Genomic DNA, 25,117 nt, shown 5'->3' with positions numbered 1-25,117 from the left:
ACCACTCCTCCTCCTCCTCATTCAGTCCTCCATTTATTTATTTTTCCGCCACATCCTAATTAGCTCTTGTACCTTGTGCTTAAAATGGGTTATTTATTTCTGTAAGAGTCCTCTTGAAACCTCTTTGCTCCAAACAGTGGCGGCCTCTGCTTCCTGGAACATCTTGATAATACATACATATATATTTTTTTTAGCCATGGTCGTTTTAGTAATTAGATTTAGCGCGGGGGCTTCTATTGATCAAACGATATCTCTATGTAATGAAAAGCTTTTACAGGACGCACAGCAGCTATTTATAGCGCGATCCATAACGCGTACGGCGAGGGCCCCTAATGCACATCGCCTGGGCTCCTGTGCATAAATCGCCAGCTGAGGTATGAAGTCAGAGCCCCAATATAAGTGGCTCCGTGATGGAGGAGTGGGGGGTCGAAAAGAGAGAGAGATTAAAGAACAGACAAAGGATCAGGTGAAAGAGGGAAGAAGAAGAGGAGGGGGGGGATATGAAAAACAGCGTGGAGGAGAGAGGATCCAACGTGGGGAAGATGAATACTGAAAGGTGGGCAGGGCAGGAAATGGAGATGCGGGAAGCAGCCAAGAGAAACGAGGATATGAAGGAAACCACCTTGAGATATGAGTCCTATACGTCCTATATGTCCCTCCCCCCCCACCTCCCCACAACTATCACCACCTCTACGATGATGGGATGAAAACTGTAATGCACGCCAGATCAACGATTGGGTTCCTTATAGAGGGACGACGGGAGGTGAGGGAGGAAGAGTGAATTAAAGGACAAAGAGCGGAAAGCATGTGTCTGAAGGAAGGAAGGGTAAAGGATGAAATATAGCAAGAAAAGAAGAGTAAAAAAAATATGTAAAATAACAGACCTGAAGATGGAGACTCCATTATTTTGGCTCCCTATGACACCCTGAGGACAGCAGGTGAATTAGGAGGAGGCAGATGGGACACTGTCCCACTGTCTGTCTGTCTGTTGGTTGGCTGCAGGTGGGACACAGCCTGCCACTCCTGCTGTCTAAATGAGGAGCCCCTCTCCTCTTCCTCTCTCTCTCTCACACACACACACACACACACACACACACACACACACACACACTCACACACACTCACACTATCTCTTCCTCTTTAATGGGGCACTGGCCTGGGGCGCTGAACCAGCTCCCTCCGGAGCAACACACACACAGCATGCACACACACTGATCATACATTACAGACACTCCTGGATGCCCTTGCACATGGTGTGAGACACGCACACACACACACACACACATGCATAGAAGAAGAAGCAAGAGAAACCACAGCCCCCCAAATTATGCCCCAGTCTGTGAGATGATGAATCTGGTTGGTGATTAGTTAGTTGAGGAGGGAGGCACACTGCTTAGGCCCTTTAATGGGCCATAATTTGGAAGATAACCGTATTGTCCTATCTCTCTTGACATTTAAATCTAATCAGACCCCGCTGGTTAGCGCTGCGGTCCAAGACGAGGGAGCCTGGGAGGGATGAAAAGGCTGCTATCGGAGAGGGATTGGCCCGTAGTGGGGCATGCATCCCTATGGGCTGAGGCGAAGCAATTAGAAAACAAGGCCCAGGCACGCATTATTACCTGCATTCCTTTTTAATTTAGTTTTTGTTTAACAGACGATCAGCCTTGGATTCAGCAACACAATAGCATATAAACATACACATACAAAATCACCTCCCCCTCCACACACACACACACACACACACACACACACACACACACACACACACACACACACACTAGGGAGTCACTCCAAGGCCTCTCCTCTGCTCCTTATTACCACAGATGAGATGCTCCGTTTGATTAACACTTCTCTTTCATCCTCTTCATTAGCAGCGGAAAAGCCACTGCAGCAGCCGCGGCCCATGAAAAGAGGGGCATGAATTAGAATCCACTTATTCCATAGACTGCCACTAATTCCACACAATGGCGGTTAATGGTGGGGAGTAATAGGAAAAGGGTGTTTCTAATTGTTTCTTTGGATGGTGCGGCGCTCGCTGCAGCAGCTGTTTCCGCGCAGCAAACCGGGCCTGCTCAAAGAGCCCGACGTTGGAGGGTCGGCACGACTCCGTTCGATAGAGCTCACGAGCAATAAACGCGTGTAGACGAGCCAATTTCCTCTGGCGAAAGCGCCTTGCCGAGCGCGGAGGAGCTGGGCCCCAGTCAATGAGAACCACCTGGTGCTGAGGGAAGTGATTAGGGTTGGCACCGCAGCGAGCGAAGAGCTGTTTTGTTAAGGAGGATTGAGATGCGGAGAGGGGGGGGGGGGGCTCACCCGAGTTTGGTTTGTTGGAGAAATATTGACGTTAGGGTTTTTTGTCAAAGTGAGATCTGAGGCACAATGTTGTTCTGTTGGTGCTCAATTAGAGGGAATTATTCTGGTTACGGCGGCATGTGTTTTGGGTTTTCGACGCCGGCGCTGATTGCAGAGTGGGTTAGAGCGTTGCGATGTGCCACAACAGTGGGGTTGTGTGGGTTCAGCTCCCACACGCATACCAACTTAGAAGTTGAAATAGTTCAGAGAGCTGCTAACCATGGAGGGGATGAACACTTTTGTCCGCATCGATGGGAATTTTATTGGAACCACAACAATTTGTCTGTAAGTGCCGAGAGAATGGTGATAATATCGGCATGTGAAGAAGCTCAGCAGGGCCCACCCATACTACAAAGTAACAGACTCTTTGGATAAAAGCCCCGTCAAATGGCATTCTGTGTGCTTTGCACTGTGCGTCATTGTGGCAAACTTTTCTTTCATGTCAAGGACTCCAGGGCAGAAACTCTAAGGCCAAAACTTGTGAATATTTACTTCAAAGAACCTAAATCTGATAACGAAATGTCTTGTTTGTGCCAACTATCATTGCTGTACAAAAAGTTCTCACTTTCCTGGAAAATTAAGGGATAACTTTATTAACTTTATTTATTTATTACAACTAGAGTCTTATTTTCATCTTTTCTAGTTATGATAACACTGTACTTTCCAAATTAGCTGCAGAGATTTAGGGAACACGGCACGCAACTGCTACCACAAAGTCGGATGGGGCAAGTAAAGAGCGGTCAGGTGATTTTTGGCTGGACCGCAGAGGGCCATCACAAAAGTCTGTCACTCAGCGAGTGGTCGGCCGAGTGTTGGAGGTTCCTCATTGGCCGCGAAGCCTATTGAAAGATTGACATCTCCCCTTTCCACCCTCCTTGATTCGCCGTTGCTCTTTCAAAATGAAAAAAGGCGGGGAACTGTCCTTTATGCAAATGAGCCAGCGCAACACGTCCGGCTCAGGAAACTAGCCGGATGTGTCGCGCTGGCGATCTAGTTCTAAAATGAAACCAGATTCAGCGGTGGCATAGCCTATTTATCGCTTTAAAATGTTTTCAGAACTAGATTTTGGTGGATTGTTTAGACAGAATAACAGAAAGTTTACGAGCAGGCCGCTACGTTGTTACCTGTTTGAAATGGCAAGCAGAAAACCACGCACCAATCGGGTGCATTCCACGATCAGGTGCGTCACCGCTTGAACGGCCAGTTGAGTGAAGCGGCGCGTCCGCTAGTGTCGTCGTCGGACCTGGTGAACATGTACCGCTACATTTAACATTACAGTGTGTGGAGTTTGCATGTTCTCCCTGTGTTAGCGTGGGTTTTCTCCGGGTTCTCAGGTTTCCTCCCACAGTCCAAAGACATGGTTAGGTTGATTGTTGACTCTAAATGTCCTGTAGGTGTGAATGTGAGGGTGAATGGTTGTCTGTCTTTATGTGTCAACCCTGCGATAGTCTGGCGTCCTGTCCAGGGTGTACTACGCCTTCGCCCAATGTCAGCTGGGATCGGCTCCAGCCCCCCCGCGACGCTGAAGAGGATAAGCAGTTACAGATAATGGATGGATGGACATGACCACTGACTATTTGTATAACAATTTAGCCACAAATTCAGACTGACCATACACGATTAAGCCATATACTCGGTTTTGACCGAGTCTTGTTGTAAAGAAGCTTAAACCATAATGGTTGTTAATACAGTAAAGGACAGTTTGTTTATTAATTTTAATACTTGCCACTTTCTTTTCTCTTCTGAATACGTTTGGCTGACCTCGATTTTTTTTTTTTAAAGTTTTTGCCTCGTCTGACTCCTTTATAGTGATGTGGCCGCGTTCCCGGAGCAGAACAAATTAACTTGGTGAATACAATGTTATTATTACCCATATAAATAGCAGCCAAATCTATGAAAATAGGACCCAAGTTGTAATAAACCGGAATTACCCTTTAAATTAAATTCATTTGAGCGCTCCTCGTTTTCTTATAGAGACAAGCCCCTAGAGCTCCACCTCTGAGGCGCCACACCGCTCATCTGAAGGCTCATTCACTTTGATGTTTATTTAATTTATCTGACCTTTTAATTTAACCGCGCATGTCAGATCCTTCTCCGCTACCTGGGCTGATGACAGTGTGCTCACCCTGTGTGTGTGTGTGTGTGTGTGTTGTGGTCAAATGGTTTCAGCTGTAGGAAAGTGTCGCTGTGTGTGTGTGTCTTCCCACAGGGGTTATCACAGTTGAGTGAATGTTGGCTCGCGGACAGTAGCGCTGATCATATTTGATGATGGAGATACATACCTCAGAGGATTGTGTGTGTGTGTTTACGTGTGTATACAAAGGCAGAGCAATGGCAGGCGGATCAAGGAGGTCATGATAGCCCTGGTTGTGTCACCGGCTGGCATTAGTCTCTCTGTCGCTGTTTGTTTGTCTCTTTTTTTCTGCTCAATCTACCGTTCTTGTACCAAAACGTCTCATCGCCCGTTTTTCCTTATTCACCTGCTCTTTCTTGTCATTTCCCATTTCCTTCAGGCGATCTACGTACAGTCCATCATTCCCCATCTCTTCATTATACCCTACTTGTCTCCTCCCTGCCTCTGTGTTTAGTGTCCTCATTGTCCCCTTCTCTCTGTTACTCTTTTTTATCTCTTTTCATCTCTGTTAATCCCTCCATCTCTCCCCAGTCTGGATCTTGGCATTTAGGCCTCTAATTGAGCTGGCGTCACTTTGAAAACTTCATGAAGCGGGAACAGCAGAGAATCCTGTCATTGTTTTCTGTGCCCAGCTCTCAGAGAGAGAGAGAGAGAGAGAGAGAGAGAGTGGGCAGGGCTGCTGCTCTGTGTGTGTGTGTGTGAGAGACTTTTAGAAATAGAAACTATGATAGATTTTGCAGTTTTATGAATGTGCATTTCATGTTTATTTGTATTTTGCTTGTGTGTGTGTCACAACGTACCCATAATAACCATTATAAACAGACAATTGAGAGGATTTCTCTGTTTTATATCATTATGACTTGAGTAGGGCTGACCCGAATGCTTCAAAGCTTCGACCACTTTACGGCAGTGTGACGTTAACTTCTCGTCACCATCTTTCGGGTCCTATCGCACACTCTCACGCTCCATCCCTCCCTGGCGGAGAGAGAGGGCACAGCGAGCACTTTGGCCACAGCCCCGGGAAGCACTTTCCAAGCCGACCTAGAGCTGGTCGCGGCGCACCGCCTCGTATGCGGTACTCCAGAGGGTTTAACGAGGGTCTTAGTACAATACGTACGGAAACAATGTAACACAAGTACGGAAAACACGTCACAAACGTCACTACAAAACACGGCACTAACGTAACTCACAAAACAAAACACCTGGTTAAAAGTCCTGTGTTTGTTGGATCGATCCACCTCCCTTCCCGCCTGCCATAATCAGTCTTTCTCGCATTGTATTCTAGGTCACTAGCTCTGAGCGTTTGGCTCTTTTGCATTACCGTGTCATTCATACGCCTTTTCGTGTGAACGGGCTGTTTTATGACCTATTATCGATTTAATAGAAATTGTTAGTTGAAGCCCTAAACGACTGATTTGCTATTTTCTATGAGTGTTTTATGTGAAACAGTCACGAGTCGGCTCACGCCCAGTCTATTTCCTTGGAATAATTCAAATGATGTGTTTAAAATTTTCATCCGCAGCAGCAGATTTAATTTTGATTTCTCAGCTGACACATCATCCCCTCCCCCCCGTTCCCAAAAAGTGAAATGAAGCAATAGCCTGCTCCTTTTCCAAAATGTGTTTGACAGCTACTCCGGCTCTCCCCACTAACAAATCCCAGCACACACACACATACACACATACACACACACACACACACGCACAAATACCTTGGAACAAATCCCTGGCTAGCTCCAGAGTGCTGCAGAGGTACTGATCAATCAGGGCGAGGTTGTGTGGTCTCCTTTTTTTTTGTGATGCAGCACATAGTTGTAATCTTCACCTTTCACTTTCTGCCTGCAAGACCCTGGGGCATAGAGTGTGTGTGAGTGAGTGTGTGTGTGTGAGGGAGGGAGAGAGAGAGAGAGAGAGAGGGAGGTTGCTGTACTTGGGACTCTCACTCTTTCAATGAGTTTGCTTTTTTCAGGTGGAAAGGCAGAGGTGGAAAGAACGAGTGTGTGAGTGAGAGAGAGAGGAAGATGGAGAGAGAGAAATGGTCATCGAGTTGCAAACGAAAAGAGAACCCACTGCAGGATGCCCTACAGGCAACTACGCGCACACGCACACACACACACACACACACACACACACACACACACACACACACACACAGAAAAAAAACTGATGGAAAAAAACTGAAATGTGAAGCAGTGGCAGGCAGCTCACATCAGCACATACAGTAAGAGACATACACACACTGACATGTACACCGATCTGTGTGTGTGTGTGTGTGTGTGTGTGTGTGTACATGTCTTTGTTCTGTCTGGCTGTCCTCTTGGCACGTAAATCATAATGGATCTCATTATCCAGCTGGGATGGCTTGGTGGGGCCTGTCTGGCGGGAGATGATAGCTGGATGGCTGAGGGGCTGCCACCACACACGCACACACACACACACACACACACACACACACACACACACACACACACACACACACACACACACATGCAAGCTCAGCTTTATCCATGTATGCATGCTGTTTAGCTCGCATAGCTACTGTAGGAGCATATACGTTTCATTCTCATTCATATCATCAACACACACATGCACACACGCACACACATGTTTGCAGCCCATCCAGACACAATGGACATTAGCGGCTCAGCTTGCCGTCAGACAGAAGGGGAAGTGATGCAGAGCAGAGGGAGGGATGAAAAATGGAACTTATCCTCTTACTCCCTCTCTCTAGTCATCCCCCCCCCCCACCCTCACCCCCTCTCCTCCTCCTCTTCCTCCTTTTCTTTCTGTCTCCCTCCTCATCTCCTATCTGTCACTTGCTTGGAGGACACCGGCAGATGTCGGTTTGTCCCTCGAGGTGAGCGGGGGGCTTGTGCTGCCTCCTCATCACACCGTAGTCTCCCACATAGGACGCAAGCAAATCATGAATCACGCGTACTACAGGCCACGCGGAAGACATCGGTTGCGAGGTGGAGAAAAGAAAGAAGAAAAAAACGTCCCAGTAAATCACTTGTTTTGTACACATACACGCGCCGGCTGCAGCCGTTCGGTATCCGAGCAGTGCTGGCTTTTTACACTGTGAATACAGGCGGAGCAGTTGGTTGCTCGTAACACGGTTAGGGCCTACACCATTTGTCTGGACATGACCATTACCCAAGCCAATTACTGGCTGGTGTACAGGCGACTCGCCAACAACCTAATGTTTTCCCGTCATGCCTCCAAAACCCCCTCCCCTTACAAACACACACAAGCAGAAAGAGGGGCTAAGGGGGGGGGGGGGTAGATAGAGAGGAAGGATGGAGAGCCTGGGGCAAAACCTCCACCCCACCCCACCCGACTGACTGACTGATACAGCTAATAAACTTTCATTTAAGCTAATGTTCCCCTTTTTTCCTGTTTTCTCTCCCCTCCATTCCTTTCTCTCTCTCTCTCTCCTTCCTTACCTTTTTGCTCTCTATTTTCCACCCTCCATCTCTCTCTATATATTTTCTGCTCCAGATTAAAGGCTCGTCCGAGCAATCGATGCGGGCAGTCCACCAGCCGGAAGCCCAGTTGGCCGAATAGCGCACCACTCAATCAGTCTGAACAGCAACACAAAGGGGCTGCTGGCGAGCAACAGAGGTAGAGACACACTCTCTATGTGCAGGCAGTAGATCCTGGACTAGATTCATTTCATAAATCATATACACACACACAGCAGTAAACGTGATTCACTGAGTTTTATGTATCAAAACAAAGCCGACTGAATCAACAACAACACATCATCTTTAAAATAGCAATGGAGCTCACGTCTCCTCGCCACTGCCAACCCTTCTATCTCTGAATACTCTAGGTGCTGTGCTAATTAAACTTTCAGACAAAGCAACTGCTTATGTTGTTCTACTATATTTATAGCAGCTTCAATGGGCTTTGTCTGAGACCACATTTGGCAGTGTGTGTTCATGTGTGGTTTCCCCCGCGCTGGTTAAGGTGTCAGTACGTGTCGGCAGTGGACGTGCTCCGTACAACCACACTGCTCGCAGTTGTTGCTGTGCTTTCACCGCTTTGCTTGTGTTGCAGCAGCAGATGCAGTATGTCTGTTTGTGTGTGCAGTGACTCAATTTGAGGATTTGTGTCGCGTGTCGTTGCATTGTGTATCTTTGTTAGTACTAATGTGTATGTGAGGCCATTTTTTTCCTTGCATATCGGCCGAAACTGTTTACCAATCTGATACCAGTGTGGTAAAAAACAAAATATAGATCTTTTTTAGGGCTGTCAAAGTTAACGCAATAATAACGCGTTAACGCAAATTTGTTTTAACGCCACTAATTTCTTTAACGCATTAACGCAACTTGCGAGTTTCCCCTTTACAGACATGTCCACTTTATGATAATCACATGCAGTTTGGGGCAAGTCATAGTCAAGTCGGCACACTGACACACCGACAGTACCTGTGAGGGTTTCTGGACAATATTTGTCATTGTTTTGTGTTGTTAATTAAATAAATGTATAATAAATATGTAAATACATTTAAATAAAGCAAATTTGCCCACTCCCATATTGATAAAAGTATTAAATAATCTCCCTTTTAAAGTACATTTTGAACAGATAAAAAATGTGCAATTAATTTGTGATTAATTCGATATTTTAATTGATTGACAGCCCTAAAATTGTCATTTCTTAACCAATCTTGTATGGATGTGATATGCTACCATTGTTGGATGCCCTGGCTCAGGTTAAACCCTTTGTAAAACATGAACAAATACAGAGAATGAATGCCATAGAACCTTATTTTATTATCTAGTTTGACAGATTTTCCAGTGTAAAATATTGCCAAATAGCTGACATTTTGCTGGCTCTGACTAACGTTACACCCTACGTTAGCACCTGCCCGATCGGCACTGCGCATGTGCGACTCTCAACGGAGATGAGAAAGAAGCGAGGTGGCTCACTCATTAGCACATGCGCAGTACCGATCGAGCAGGATGTAGTGAGTGACACATGTTGTTGTTGTTGTTTCTGTGGAGCGTAAATGAGCTGATGAATGATATGATACTGGATATCGGATCGGTGCATAGATTCGCATACTCAACGATACCCGATCCAGCATTTTACGCCGTATCAGAGGTTTTTCCGATACAGGTATCGGTAGTGGAACAACTCAAGTGGAAATGGGTTTCTACTCTTGGTCACAATATCAGCTGAAAGACCAGTACCTTGGTTTTCTCTCCCATTCAGTACCTGCGATACAAGTTAGCCAGAACAGTATTTTAACTTCATATTTACTTAGGTTTTTAGGCTTTACTATATTTGTTCCTAAAGTGAACAGTAGTTTTTATGGCTGCAATTAACGAGTACATGGTCGATGTCAAAAATTAGTGAAAATGCCCATCATAATACCCCAAACCCCGGAATAATGTCTTCAAATGATGTCCAAAACCTAAAGGTACTCGATTTACAATAATATTTAACAGAGAAAATCTGCAAATCATAACATTTAAAACTGATTGATCATATATTCAAATTGTTAATTGTTGATTAAGTTTGCCCAATAATCAAGCAATAGTTTCAGCATTGTACTTTTTGCAGCGTGGTACATTCAGGACACAAAACATAAACGGCAAACATCAGCTGCCAAGCATGTCTGGGATACACAGTGTGCCCAATTACACCAATGTTCCCTTAATACCGTACTACAGTATTTATAGACGCTGTACACTGTTTAGTTCTATCTGGTGCAACACCGTAAAAGCTAATTTTAAAGTTCAACATTTTTGTTAAAAAGGGGAGCTTAAACACAATTAACATTGATTTCCTACCTTAATCTGATAATAATTGGTTCCTCGAGACCTGCGTTTTTTAAAAATGCGCTAGAGTGTCTAAACAACAACATCCTGAGCCTCGCTAATTGAAATCGTCTCTTCAGGAGCCATTAAGACAGATTAGGCCCCAATGAACAGTAATCCTCGGCAAATCAGGGTCATCAGATGGCATGGACGGTCTGAGGAGAGAAATCCATCTGCACATGCTCTCTCAGCAGAGGCGTGTTGTCAGGGAGCGAGTGGCCTCGGCGTGGCTGTTAAGTACACTATCTGGCTCACTCCTGTCAAGGACCTTTGGTCGCTTTTGATATGTGAAAGGAGAGTGTTTTATCTGTTGAGTGTACAACAGCCTGAAGTGCAATTGCCTCGTTTCCCTCCTTTATCCACCGAACTACAGGCGAACACACACATCCGACACTTCATGTACCCTTTTTCTCTCTCTGTCTCCAAATTGCCTTTGATGATTAAAGTGAGCAAAGAGAAGTGTTACTGAAAGAGGGGGAGAGAAATCTCCTGGGTGTACATTAAAGCTTCAGTAGGCAACACGTGTTTTGCATCATTGGGCAAAAACTCCATAATAACCTTTCAGCATATTGTAATTCAAGTGTTCTGAGAGAAAACTAGACTTCTGCACCTCAGGCCTTGAAAAAATCTAGCCCGTGATGAGAGACTTTGACCAATCACAAGTCATTTCAGAGAGAGAGCGTTCCTATTGGCTGTGCTTCGGCTGGTGGGCGGTGCTTGGTGTTTCCTCAACTGATCTCAACATGGCTGCCGGGTCACAAACTTTCTCATTTTACAATTAAACAGTACACTACAAGATGTTTCTGAAAACATTTGAGGAGAGAAATAGGCATCACAGTAACAGAATATTGACTCATATTTGATCAGCTCTGCCTAGTTTGACCGTTTGATCGGAGTTTGCGAGTGATTGACAGCTGCCTCCGTTGAATGAACATCCATAGGAAGGCTCTCTGACTGGCCAAAGTCTCCCGTCACAGGCTAGATTGTTTAAAGCCTGAAAACAAAGCCATGAGGAGGTGCAGAAGTCTAGTTTTCTCTCAGAACACTTGAATTACAATATGCTGAAAGGTTGTTATGGAATTTTTGCCCAGTGATGCCGAAAACATTCTGCCTACTGCAGCTTTAATGTGTGTTTTTTTTTCATGTATTTCTGCATCCAGATTTCTTCCATACAACCTACATGTTTAGCTGAGCCGGATTTCTATGATATGAGCAACCAGAATCTACAAAGGTGCGCCCCTGCTGTGCGCTCATCCTTCCGGAGGTGTAGGGCCCTATAGGTGTGCTACAGTAGGCGAGGCAGACAGTCTTAGTATTTTATAATAAGACGGGCAATAACAATAAATCCTACAGGCTAATCACCCACTCGCCACTCTTCTTCTTCTTCTCCCAACCACCAAACCCAGAGCGATGCAGCATTACCCCGCTGCCGCCTTCAATTACGCCATTCATCATGCGTCTTATCTGGCCGCCGGTTTGATTGAGTGTGCAATGGGAGGCGTCGCGTTCTCCTCAGCAGTGTGTGTGTGTTGGAGTTGTTGACAGAAATGGAAAACTGCATTTGGGGGGGAGGTGTGGGCGTGTGGCGGCGGGTGTATATGCGATGTATTGGGATGTATGAGTGTGTGAAATGCAGTGAGGGAGTGTGTGTGTGTGTGTGTGTGCGCGGCAGATCTACAGGAGTGTATAAATCAAACCAGATGATCGTCCCCCACTCTGATCCGCTCTGTCTCAGCAAGCACATTTCTCTTTTTCCCCCTCCTACTGTCCCTGTACTTCCTTCCTTCCCTCTTTCTCCCCTCCTCCTCCTCCTCCTCCTCCTCCTCTTCTTCTTCTCCTCTGGAACAGATTTGTCTGGGGGCCCCTGTCTAATCTCCAGCAGTGCCGGGTGTTGTGAGACGGGCGACAAATTTTAATAAGCAACTGGGCGCTGTAATTTAGCGGCCTGGGAGGGAGATTAGGCTGATTGATGCCGGGCTCGTCTAATGGTCCAGCCTACGGCTCCCGGCCCAAATTGGTGGTAATGAAAGTTTTGTGCAAATTGAGACGGAGGAAAATAAGGCATCCTCTCATCTTCCCCTCAACTCTCTCTATCTTCATTCGATCTTTGTATTCCGTTTCTGTCCTTCCTGTTCATTTTCTCCTCTGCTCCCTCAATCTTTTTCACAAGGTGTGTCTTTCTCTCCGTCTCCGTCTCCGTCTATCACATCCTCTCTCTTTCTTTTCTTTATCTATTCCTCTCTCTTTCAGGCTCATCTCTGTCTTCCTTTTTCATGCCCGCCGCTCGCTCTGCCTCGTTACCAAAATCGATTTTGTCCCTCATCTGCCGTCTCTCCCTTTCTCTGTTTTATAGCTTTTTTTTCTGACACTCCTGAGTCTGTCCCTACTCAACTCCATCTAGTAGTTTATTTACTTTCACTCACACCCTCATTTGCCCCCCTCCCTCCTCCTTTCTTGGCCATGCCCGTAGGAGATTTATGTGCGTGTGTTTGTGTGCAGATGGGTCGGGAGGTGTTGTCTGAGTCGCTCCTGTGTTGTCAGAACAAATTCATCCAGATCTACAGGGAGATGGCACGACAACGCTGATGACCGTCTCCCTCTACCTCCACCTCTCTTTCCTCCTCTGTCTGTTTCTCTTTCTCTCTCTCTCCCCTGATTTTTCTCTTCAACCCACCAAATGACTTTCAGCTGGTCTGAAACTCTGACAGGCTCCGTCTGTCGTGTATTATTAGGCCATGGAGATTTCCAGGCCACTTTTCAGGATATTGGCGAATGCGTGTCAGTGTCCAGCACCTTGTCCCGCTGGCAGACTCTGCATTATTCCATATATTTGTCAGAATGTTTTATGATATTACAAATTCCAGTAAGTTATACCAAGCAAATCCCAGTTAGATGGCTGAATTACAGTTTGTAATAAATAAATGCACTCCTGCTTTCTGTTCCTATAACAGCAGTTTGCTTTGAATAAATAGAAGAATAACAATGATAGCTTCTGTGGCATCAGAAAAAAAGAATGCCAGCTACAGAAACACACATTTTATAAACATAAAAGGATTAATAATGCTCCGAAGTTTTGGCGAGGAAAAACTGGCATGGTGATTTTCAAAGGGGTCCGTTGACCTCTGACCACAAGATATGGGAATGAATAATGGGTTATATGGGTATCCATTATTCCCGCCTATTCTAAAATGGTATGCTTTAATATTTCTGCATACTGGGGTCCCCAAACATTCTTGGAATTGCATAAATTGGGTATCACTGTAAAGCCGATATTCTTGTGGATCCAGTGAGCCCAACTTTATTCATGTGTGATGATGTTAGTCCCCATAGTAGCCATTTCACTGTAGTGAGACCATGTTTTTTAATTTCACAGTATAAAATGACCTGTGGTGACCTCTAGAATAATCACAGCCTCATGAAACTTTACTGCCACAAACTACAGACCTAGAGCATTCAGAGGATGGATGGCTTTTTTTGACAATAAGTTGGTTTCTGAGCAGTTTTCATAACAGAAGTGCTCACCATCCAATCGCCCAAAAATGCAATCCTTACAGAAATCTCCAAATGTCAGAAGTTTTTGATCCCAAATCACAGCATGACTTTTTCTATGGTGTTCCTCAAGATCTTGGTATCTTAATGTGGTATTTTGGAAAGATTATTGATCATTTTTTTATCAATTCTCGAGTGGTAAAAAATGGTTAAATCTGTGTAACAAATGGTATCAACCCAAAAATTGCTGCAATAACTTATGAGACTTACTTCGATCATAATGTTCTAAGCCCTTACACACATTCACAATTTATTTTGATTCATTCATTCTAAAAAAAGACAAAAACGGGTCTATGGTGATGAGGGGTGGAGTGGAAAAGGTTAAATAAATGCATTGCTGCTCTCTGTTCCTGTAACAGCAGTTTGCTCTGAATAAATAAAACAGTGATAGCTTATGTGACATCAGAGAAAAACCGTGCCGGCCACACAAACACACATTTTATAAACGTAAAAATGTATGTAAGAAGATTTAATATCACAAGATACACTGTTATGGGGGAAGCGCTAATCCAGTGGTAATAGAAGACCACAGTACAGTATGTTACATTTGATATTGTGACTGTTATAAAATCCCCTGAGAATGGATGTAATGGAATAAACATGGGATTTCTGGCCCTCTAGGAGTTAAGCTTGTGACGTGACTGAGTGTACATGTACATTTTGGCGCATCTATACAGTCACACATTTCCCACGTGATGTGAGTGGGTGTGTATGTGTGTAAGCCAGCTATCCAGCTCCTGTTCCCCAACAACAGAGCGACTGTCTTCCGGCACTTTTCAGTCCCCCTTTCTCTTAACTCCCACGCAGCCCTCTACAGTACTCGTGGTATTTTATTTATTTATTTTTTTTAAAAGACGATACCGCTGAACTCGTCCTCCTCCTCCTCTCTCGCTGCCACCTTGAGTTATGCACTGATCTATCATTAATAGCTTCATTAGCATTTTTCTCCCTCTGAGGTGCTTGTGTATATAGTTCAAACGACGGCGCGGATGCTCACATCATTAAACAAGCGAACATCCTGAATTCTCTCTTTGACAAAAGCGGAGGTGGGGAGGAGGAGGTAATAACGCCAATGCACTTGGAGAGTTCCCAGCATAAAGCGTGTCCCCAAATAAGCACTCCCTCCGCTGTTCCCCCCTCAAGGCCTCCTGTAAAGTGCGTTTCCTCACTCATATTGCACAACCAGTGTCCTTTTGCAATATCCTGGACAAATGTGAACAAGAATCTGCACTCCCAACCAAAGCTAGAGAGAAAACTACGGAGGCGACCGGTTTGATGCTCAGCGGCAAAGATGCAGCAGAGTCGGGCAGCTCAGCCCGTAAATGAGTGGCAACCGTCTGTGAAGTTTATCTTGGCGAGAGGCGGCCCCTTGTTGATTGCTCACCAAAGTCTGTGGTTGGGATCCCAGACAACACAATATAATCTTGCTTCCCGAGCCCCAGTAAGTGCCTAAATGCGGTGTGGTTGAAGAGCTGGTGTGGGTAATTTCAGATTGGATGTGGCGTCCCTCCATGGGAGCTGTTAAGGCTTTGTAAGGTTCACACTCGGCCGGCCAAAGTGGTTTGTCGGAGTTGATTGTTTATTTTTCTTGGTGGGGGAGAGAGCGAGAGAGGGGGAGGTTTGTATGTACGAGATGGATGACGGAAACACCGAATGCGGCTTGGACTGTAAACTCGTGGGAATTCTTAGTTCCTGGTTTCGTTTTTACAGTTTGTAGCTTGTTTAAAACATCCGGTGGTCAGGCGTGCAGTAATTTGGCTCTGCTCAGCACATTGCACAAGTTTTTATGCAGGCCTCTAGCTGTTTCTTGGAGAGGCGGTAAGACAGGGCCATTTTAATAAATAAACCCTCGGGACACCAAGAACAATGGATAATGCTTGGCTGCTCCCTTTTCTACTTTCTCTCCTCGCTGGATTTGAATTCAGCACGGTTTTGTTTGAAGGTTTTTTAAAGATATGGAGGGATCGCTTTGATTATCTACCTCCTACGATGCAGCCTAGTGAAGGGGCAATAATGCAGGAAACCAAGAGCGTATGAATAGCCTCTGTTTGCTGAATGCTCTCCTCCCACCTCATAGTTTTATGGCGGATGATGCTGTGAGGTATTAAACGGGCTGACGGAGCGCTTTGATGTTCGAGTTCCCCTTTATATGATCGTGGGATATGCCTGATAGTATGGGTAGTAGGGGAGGAGGAGGGGGTTTGTGTGTTCCTCTAGGGGGGGAAAATGAGGGGTGGAGGAGGGAAGGAGCCAGGCGAGGTGCTGATGGGAAAGAGACGAATGGCGTGCCAGTGTCAGAAGTGGTCATGTGCTGAGGAAAGAGTAGGGGAGAATGAGAGGGAGGATGGAAGGAGGGCTTGACTGATTAACCTGTTTACCTCCCTGAAAATGCTCCGGGCGCCATTCTGATTAAAGTTCAGCCTTTCATCTATCATCGCCGCGGCCGGCTCGAACCTTCAGAGCTGCCGATACCAAACACTGTCAAAACGATCGAGCCCCCAACCTGAGCAGCCGCCACCACCACACCCTCCAACAGCCTCTCGACCAGAGGTTTCATTTGCATCTCATCCTTCCTTGTCAGCTCTCGACAGCCCTCGAACCCACCTCCTTATGATTCCCTCTTCTTTCTCTGACTCTTTCCGTCTCACATGCTGAGTTTGTATGTATGTATTTCTTCATCTACTCCTCCCATTATGCGTCTAAGCTTCTTGCTCTCAAGATTCACTGGAAACGCTGCTTGTGTGTCTCAAGACTGTTTCCTCCGGTGACGTGCTTCCCCCAACTCGAGGCTTTTAGCACCTCCAGCATAATACGATTACACCCGTTTGGGGACGCGATATTGTCAACGGCTTTCTAAAAATATCCCTCCAGCAGCACAGTAGCGCTGCGAGTGGACTGTATGCAGCGGCTGGCAGAGGCAGCGGCGCACACAATGTTCTGACCACTCAAGCACAAATGTTAGCCCTTTTAAAAGCTTTTTGCACCGTCATAGACCCAGTGTGTGTTAGGGACAGCCGGATGGGGAAGTAGGAGACAGGGGTTGGCAATTAGGTTCGGCCATGTACCGTAGGGACTTGTGAAGGCATACAGGTGCAGTGAAGGTCCTTCAAGGCAAACAAGAGCATCAGTTGTTTCAGCAAAATGCCCAGAAATGGCATGTTTTAGTAACAAAGCCATCTAGCATCCAAATTGTGACCATCAGGAGAAAGGGGGGAAGTTGGGTGACGTTATTATAAAGCCACAAAGTCAGTCAGTGTGGATTGGTGGGACAACAAAACCATTGGACATTGAACATGGAAGACAGCTGTTTGTTTCCTGTTTCATACCGAAAGTCATCTTTGGTTTCTTCTAACCAAGGCCATGATCAATCCCTAACGTAAACCAAGTGGATATTATTGTAACCATGATGACAAAGGTCCCCTAAGTTTGAAAAACATAGTAATGCTTACGAAGTCGTGTTCATGCCTAAACCTAACCAAACCTTGACCATTGCAGCATATCCTCATACAATGGTTCGTATGATATCTTACGAAAAGTTGTCCCTCGTTTTTTTCTGCATTTTCCTACGAATGTCCAGCAAAACGTGTAAATTTCCGCTCGTTACATACACGCGGTCTTTTCAAAATAAACGTCTGTCTTCACAGTAAACAACTTGGTTAGGTTAAGCCAACATAACTACTTGGTTATGTTTAGGAAAAGATCGTGGTTTGGGTTAAAACAACTCTGGAAGTGGCGTAACTTAAGTACGGAAGTTGCGTGACAAATAACTCACAGTTGACTTCTTGTTACCCTTATTTTCCCAGTGTTGCCAAGTGGAAATCCCTTTTGGGGTAGAAATGGTAAAGAAATATAGTCTTGTTTAATAAATAAAGTTAACATCTTTACAAGACATCTAACATCTTTCAAATTTAACATGTTTACTAGACCTCATTTCAGCACCCAGAGCTGTCCATACTTTGACCTGATAAACTGCCTGTCAAATGGTGCAGAACCAGTTCCAGTGTCAGTTTGCTCTCCGTATGGGGGTATTGATTATTGAATGGCAATTTCATGTCATTTTCAATGGGTTTTAAAGGCTTTATGTTCATACAACAAGAATTCTGAAACAAGAAAATGTCAGATTTTAGTGGAGGCTTTAGTGGTGTTGGATCCAGATGGGCAGCTGTTTGCTAACCTCTAGTACATTATAACACAGGATCCTTTGTGAGCTCATAGTATTCAAGGCACACAAACAACACACATTTGTTATCAATAACATTAAATTCAAAACATGTACTGTTGGGTTTGCTACCACCAGTAACACTTCACCACCTCTGTTGGACGCCTCCGCTGATGTCCAACCTCAGAAAATGTTGGCCTCCTCGATTCCAGCGCGTTCTCTCCAATACTGATCGTCTTTGATCCTTCTTCTTCCCGCTCCTCCGCGATGGGTAGCAGAAAATTAGGCCAATGCTGTGTTTGATCATGCTTTCACTCGTTCTCCCAGGGAGCCATTCCAACCATTTTATTTTTTAAAACGCTTCTTTGTTTTTCCCTGTCTCTTTCTCTAAGCCTCTCTCTCTTTATCTTCCACGTTCTGTCTTGCCAGTGAAAGTTGACTGAAAACACATGGGCATTGGCCTGCCCAGTCATGCCTCAACACACGATCCTTGTTGTCAGTCAGTCAGGCCAAAAAAGCAAAACACAACCAGCTTTCACTAAAGCTATGCGTCTTGTTCTGTTTCCAAAATGCCATGGTTGACATTTGTTTGGCATTTTTTGCAGTTTGTACTACAAGGAATGAATTTGTTGCACATATTTCCTACTGTATAGATATGAGTGGCAGGAGGTTGTATCTTTTTATCTTTCTTTTCCAAGTTAATTAGATAAGTAGGAAGTATATACCAGCGGTGTGGTCTCAAGTCACATGAGTCTCGGGTCACAAATTTGATTTTAGACTCAACTTGACAAATAAAAAAAAAAAGACTTGCAAATTGGCTTGGACTTTAAAGAGGACCTATTATGCTTTTGTGTGTTTTTTTCACTTTCCTTTAGTGTGTTATATAGTTTTTTTTGTGCATGTAAAAAGTCAGCAAAGTTACAAATACCAAAGTCCACGCCAAAGGGAGTTACTCTCCCCAACAGAAACACTGCTCCTGAGCTTCCTGAAACGCCTCGCTTTAAGTCCTGCCTTTTCTTCCGTAACGTTGTGATATCACCAAGTAACACATTTGCATAATACCTGCCTAGCAGCTGGTTTGGCACGCCCTCAAACAAAGCTAATTAGAGCGGAGCTGGAGCGGAGTCCGAAGAGTTTGGTTCGATTGACCAATCACAACAGAGGGCCAGCTGACCAATCAGAGCAGGCTGGGCTTTTCAGGAGGAGGGGGGCGGGAGCTAAAACAGAGTGTTTCAGACAGAGGGTGAAAAGAGGTGCTGCAGCACAGCCGGTATGAGAAAAAGAAAGTGTTTTTTTGAATATTAAGGCATGTAAACATGTTCTAGTAGAAACCCAGAATACAAGTATGCACCTGAAATTGAGCACAATAGGTCCTGTTTAACACCAGTGACTCGTGACTTCACTTGGACTCGAGCCTTTTGACTTGAAAATACTTGACGGCTTCTTCCAAATCCAAAGATTACAAAGTATGCTATTTAAAAAGTGTGTGCACGAAGACAATCGACTGCCCGGTACCGGAGGTAACTCTGACTGCATCGATGTTGGGTTTATTTACTTTTTGAGAGATCCTTTATTGATTTGTTTGTGAAGAGTATTTCCTTGTGGGCAAATAACTGGACTGAACAAACTGAATTTCTATCTTTTGTTGTTTATTGCTGAATCCTTGAAAAGTGGTGTTCTTTTTGTTGAACTCTGGGCTGTTTTTGGTGAATATTATTTGGACCCGCATTTGATTATCTTACACTTAATTCCCCAGATCCACTTTGTTTTTAACCAATCCGACAGCATCCAAGTTGCAGCAGAAAACCACGATGAACTAGCGTTACGTTATTCAGATGTAATTCAGATTTGGCTGAGGATTGGATGGAAAACATCAAGATTTTCACCCGTGTTTTTGTAATTTTTGCTGCATCTGTTTTGTCAAACAAAACAAATGCAGCTCGGTGTTGTTCCATTCTGAGCTGATGAGGACATTTGTACGCGCTTGTGCACATCTGTGTACACAAAATTAGCTTAGGGAGTGCCATTATTGGTCTACAAGGACCCTAACCCTGGGGGCAACAGGAAAGGCTGAGGTGATTTCACTCTGGCACAGACAGCCTATATGGTGTTACAGCAGCCTGTGATGGACTGATTTAATCCTACTGATGGTGCTCATAAGACACAGGAAGAGGGATAGACATGCGTGCGCGTGCACACACACACACACACACACACACAGTCACCCTTCAGTCATACATGTGGACATAACGGGAAATGTGTGTGTGTGAAAAAGAGAGGTCAGCAGGGCTAACACAGTCCCCTGGCTGTTCTCAAGGTTAATGCGAGACTGACAGCGGCTGCTATTAGCGGCCTTCAGATGGTCTCATCCCCCCTCCCCCTCATATGCGGAGCTGATTCATCCCGGTGGCAGCAGTGCATTAAGATGTAACAGCTTCACTCCCAGGTGTCACTCACCCCTTTAGACAGGGGGGCCTACATCATAATTTTACTTTTCCTATTAACTCCTATTGTCTCCGCCCGACCACAATGGTCCATTAAAGGGGATAGGCGCCGCCGTTACCGCCTCATTCTCAAGCGTCACTCAGCTCTTCCTATATGTCATTATTTCACGTCGTCCCATTGTCTGTTAATTGAAATACCGCAGACATTGTCTATATGGTCCATTAAAGGGACAGGAGCCTTGTTCCTAAGTGTCGCCGCTACTTTGGGCGCTAGCTCATTAATTTTCATAGTCTGTGTTTGACTTACACATGCACAGAGAGGCGGGGCCCGAAGAGAGGGAATAATACCGTCAAGAAGAGACACGCACGCTGGCATGTTGAAGATCACCCAAACCATCCAAAATCTCATTTACATTTTAATTCAAAGACATTAAGCAGATGCTCGTATCAAGTGCAGGTTGGTGTTTAGCATTTTTCGCTCAAGGACGCCTAGGTGAGGAGGGTTGCTCGGTTAAATGAAAACAGACATTTTCTGTTTTCATGGTTAATAGTCACATTTTATTTTTAGTTGCTATGACAGTCAGTGTAGTGTTTTTGGTGATTGCATTACATCTAATGACCAAAGCAGCTTTGTTGGAAAAGGCTGGGGGAAAAAGAAACTACATTGCAGGTGGAAAATGGAAACACAGAGTGAAGTTAAGAACGAATACACCCAACACTTGGGAAAAATCCTTCTCCATGACTAAATGTCTAAAAGCATTGTTTAAGTTTCTTAAAAGTAGGTCATTTAAAAGATACTGAGGAGGAAAAATTCTGTGTAAAGTTTTGTCTTAAGGATGGCCCCACACTAAAAGATTTTTCAAATCTTAACAGATGTTGAAAATGCGAGAGACCCCGCACATGACGACATGTTATGTTAAATTTAACAGTTTTGTTCCAACAGTATAGTGTGTGGTGAACAACGGTTTGGCAAAAACAGCACGCCAAACCACACGCTAACAGATTCCATTCATGGACAAGAGTCCCGACTTTCAAAACCGCAAATCTCGTGTGATTAAATGTGACTTTTATGTAAACAAACATGGCGAACGACAGACAGGAAGAATACATTTTTTTTGTACTACTCTGTACAGAAAATTCCCGGAGAAAAAATATGGATGAAGTCATAGAGACACGTTGAACAAAACACTTTTGTTGTTGCCACAAATCAACAAGTTGGTCCTCCACTTCTGAGTCCATCTTACTACTACTTTATGCTTCACGTTTGTATTAGCCGCCGCTTCCGCCGCCTCCGCCACCTGCAGGAGAATCAAGACGATCTTGGATCTCCTGCAGTGTGTGCCCGGCATTAAAAAACGTAGCCGATTCCCAAATTAGCAGTACTAAGTATTTGAATGTTGTAAAGGATGATGATAAGCAAGACTGGCAGAGAGTGGAGGGTGTGTGTGTGTGTGTGCGTGTGTGTGTGCGCCTGGGACCATATGGAGAGTGATGATGTTGTTGACTCGCTGTCGGCCGGATGCCAATCAATCAATTAACCAATCAATAGTCATCTGGTGAGCACCTAAGGACACTGGGGGAAATCTCCCAGAAACACTCGAATCAATTACTCTTTGGCCACAGACTTGCGCACAGGTGCAAAAAAAAACCAACCACACACACTCTCTCATTGGTACAGTTATGTATTTATACTTATGCAGGCTTACATGTTGAAGTCGCCACCTCCTCCCCCCCTCTTCCACATGCCCAAACGCGCAGGCATCAGATTGCAGTGCCATGGGAAAAAGAAAAATGAGTAAATTCTGTCTTTCCCTTCATTCCTCCACCCCCACCCTTCTCTCTCTTTCTCTCTCCCCTAATGGAAAGCAGCATTCCCTGGCTGCCGTCAGCAGCTATAGCCAGCGACACTATAACACAGTTAATAGATAGGTCTGGAAGCTTATGGAGCCCATGCATTTTTAAATGGGAGTTTTATGACTCCTGGAGAGCAGGCGAAGGGAAGAGAGGCAGGGATATTCTTGATATTTGTCCCCTTGAATGTGTGTGTGTGCGCCTGAGAGTGTGTCTGTAAGAGAGCAGTGAAGAGGACGAGTAGCACAATCTTCGCTGATTTTTCATTTCCCTCCTATTTTTACCACCATCTTTCACTTTAATTCTTTTAAATTCTCTCTTTTTCTTGCTTTTTTTAATTAAAGACGGAATATGTACACTGACATGTTCTCATCGTTCTGGTCATGAACTCTGCTACTAAGCAGGATATAAGCTGAATCCAGCTGTTGTGTTTTTTTACATTTGGACATTGTAATGCATGCTCCCAGATGCCAGATGGATTTATGTGTCATGTGTGTATATATATATATGTTCTTAATCTTACAGCTTTGGTATTTCTACAATGACCTTTGGGCAACTCAATCTCACACGCATACACACACACACAATGTATGTTAGCTTGTGTGTGTGTGCCCTAGAGAGGTCATGTTGACCACCACTCGGTAGTGTTCAATGTGTCTGCTGCTCTGACCCACAAACCCCTGCCCCCACTCCACTGTGTCATATAAACACACATGAATATACACATATACACACACACAGCCGGCAGTGTGTGCCCCACATACTGCTCTTGTTGGCCTGCTTGTCTTGCTGATGGCGCCGGTCATGAAGCTATGGAAATATGCCTTTTTCCCCTGCAGGGGAAGAGTGACATGCAGCGTGAAGTGTCGCTTGCTCAGGGGCTTTAAATGCAGACGCCGGCACCACAACGGGTCAGCAGAGCTGGATCATGCTGCCATCTGACATGTGTCCACACATGGCGGATAGCTGGTGATCACACAGCTGCATCCCATATTGATATGTCGGGGAGAAACATCCCTGAATTACTGCAGTCTGCTGATACTGCTCTGTTTTTCTAGTAGTTGACATGTTGTCGCTCACATTCCCACACAAACGCCAGTGAGCTGCGGTCTCTCTGAGCACTTAAAGCTTTGACCTTGAAGTGTTTAAAATGTTGATGATGCAGCTCTCAGTCATTGAAAGTGACTGAAAGCATTGCCTGAAGGCTTTATCTATAAAATGTAGTGGCGGGCCTGTGAGATAGATACTAAGGTATTAACTATTATCCACATCGCTGTGCTGATAGAAAGGAAATATCATACCTGCAATGGAGTGGTGCCTACAGTATGAATAGGAGTGGATGGATTGCTATTGTATTGTATTTTAAACACAATGACTATGTTTACATGCACAAAATATTCAGTTTTTTTGCCATTTTCCGAAAAAGACAATATTTTTACTATTGATGTCACGATACCAGAAATTTAGTAGTCGATACCAATACCAGTGAAATGCCACGATTCTTGATATACTAATTCGATCCCATGGTAAAAAACAAAAAGTAAAACAATAAATCTCATGTACTTCAACATACACTCCTTTACATTTGCATACTGTATTTGTTAGGAAGTTAAACAGGTCATAATTCCCTCTCTATTATCTATTTTATATAGCTATGAAAGCATTTCATTCAAACTGTATTTATTCAAATTTCTCACCAAAAAGTAGATTTTACAAGATTACATTTGAACACATCATAATAACGTTATAATGTACCTCTGCCCAATACAATTTTTTACTGAATAGAGACTGAATGCATCATAATGTAATGCATTGGACCTCCTGACCTCCTGTTAATTTTGGCATCAACTTGGTACCGAAGTATCGGTTCTCGTGGCTTCCCTAATTCCTATTAAGCTCTTTACATGGCTAATGAACATTAATATTCCACTAATATTCCCGTCTACATGCTGTCATGTATACTCCAATTAGCATAACCGGTGCCAGACTTTTTATGACCTTACGAACACAGCCTCCCTCTTTCATTTCTTCAACCTCCTTCTTGAAAAGATCGGCGTGGCGATATTTGCGCGTTTCCAAAAACCTGTTGTTATCCAAGTCTTTCATAATGTTTAAAAGTAGGAGTGTTTCTCCCTCCGACCAGAGATGCAGACTTTTCTTTAGGCCATGCATCTCTGCAAACTATCGGCTAGTTGCTTTGTGTACAGAGCTGGAATAATAGTGGAATATTAGTGTGTGCATGTAAACATTGTCAGAGAAAGTGGGAACAATCATTGTCAGTGACATTTCATATTCTTTTCCCAAGCACACTGATATAACTCCTTATCATTTATTGTTCTCTACAATACAAAAGGTCAACATTCTACAGATAACTTATCAGGAGGACACAATGTTGTGAAGCGTTTGTCGTTATTGTTGCTTGTGTTGGTAACAAAAGGAAATAACAGCGGCATCTCTATACATCGCTGCTCTGCGACGCCACATTCAGACACACTACTGCTCTTAACTGCGTGTATATACATGTGTTTTTGTCAGTGAACATTTCACCCTATTGAAACTCTAAGCCTATAACAACAGTAGTGTTGTGAATGCCTGTCCTTGGTCTGTCTAGAGCCCCATATCTGGTAAATGGGGTGGGTTATCTCTGGTCTACCTTCTTGCACTAGAGTGCTCCCAGACTGTTGTCGCTGTCAGATGAATATGCACGTGTACACACACACTGTTACAAACACACTAGATCATTCAAGTAATTGAATTTAGCCTTCTGTAAACAAGACTCTAACAAGCCCTCTGGAAATACAGTG

General features: G+C 44.5%; 1 protein-coding gene across 11 annotated transcripts in view; it reads left to right on the top strand.

The window, feature by feature from the left end:
* The window catches only part of raraa (retinoic acid receptor, alpha a), a 171,184-nt gene that overhangs the window by 40,809 nt on the left and 105,258 nt on the right, over positions 1-25,117 (top strand). For 5 of the 11 annotated variants that reach the window (XM_074620977.1, XM_074620973.1, XM_074620972.1 and 2 more), the window contains one exon: positions 7,984-8,106. The exons of 4 other annotated variants lie outside the window; for them this stretch is intronic. The gene's annotated coding sequence lies outside the window, so the exon portion shown is untranslated. Of the gene's footprint in view, positions 1-6,454; positions 6,573-7,983; positions 8,107-25,117 lie in introns of all 11 variants that reach the window. 2 more of the 11 variants (XM_074620971.1, XM_074620970.1) reach the window with 1 other exon arrangement.

This window comes from Sebastes fasciatus, chromosome 20, assembly GCF_043250625.1.
Source record: "Sebastes fasciatus isolate fSebFas1 chromosome 20, fSebFas1.pri, whole genome shotgun sequence".
In the NCBI taxonomy this organism is placed as follows: Eukaryota; Metazoa; Chordata; class Actinopteri; order Perciformes; family Sebastidae; genus Sebastes; species Sebastes fasciatus.
Note: the sequence above shows the minus strand (reverse complement) of the source record. Positions and strands in the feature narration are given on the sequence as shown.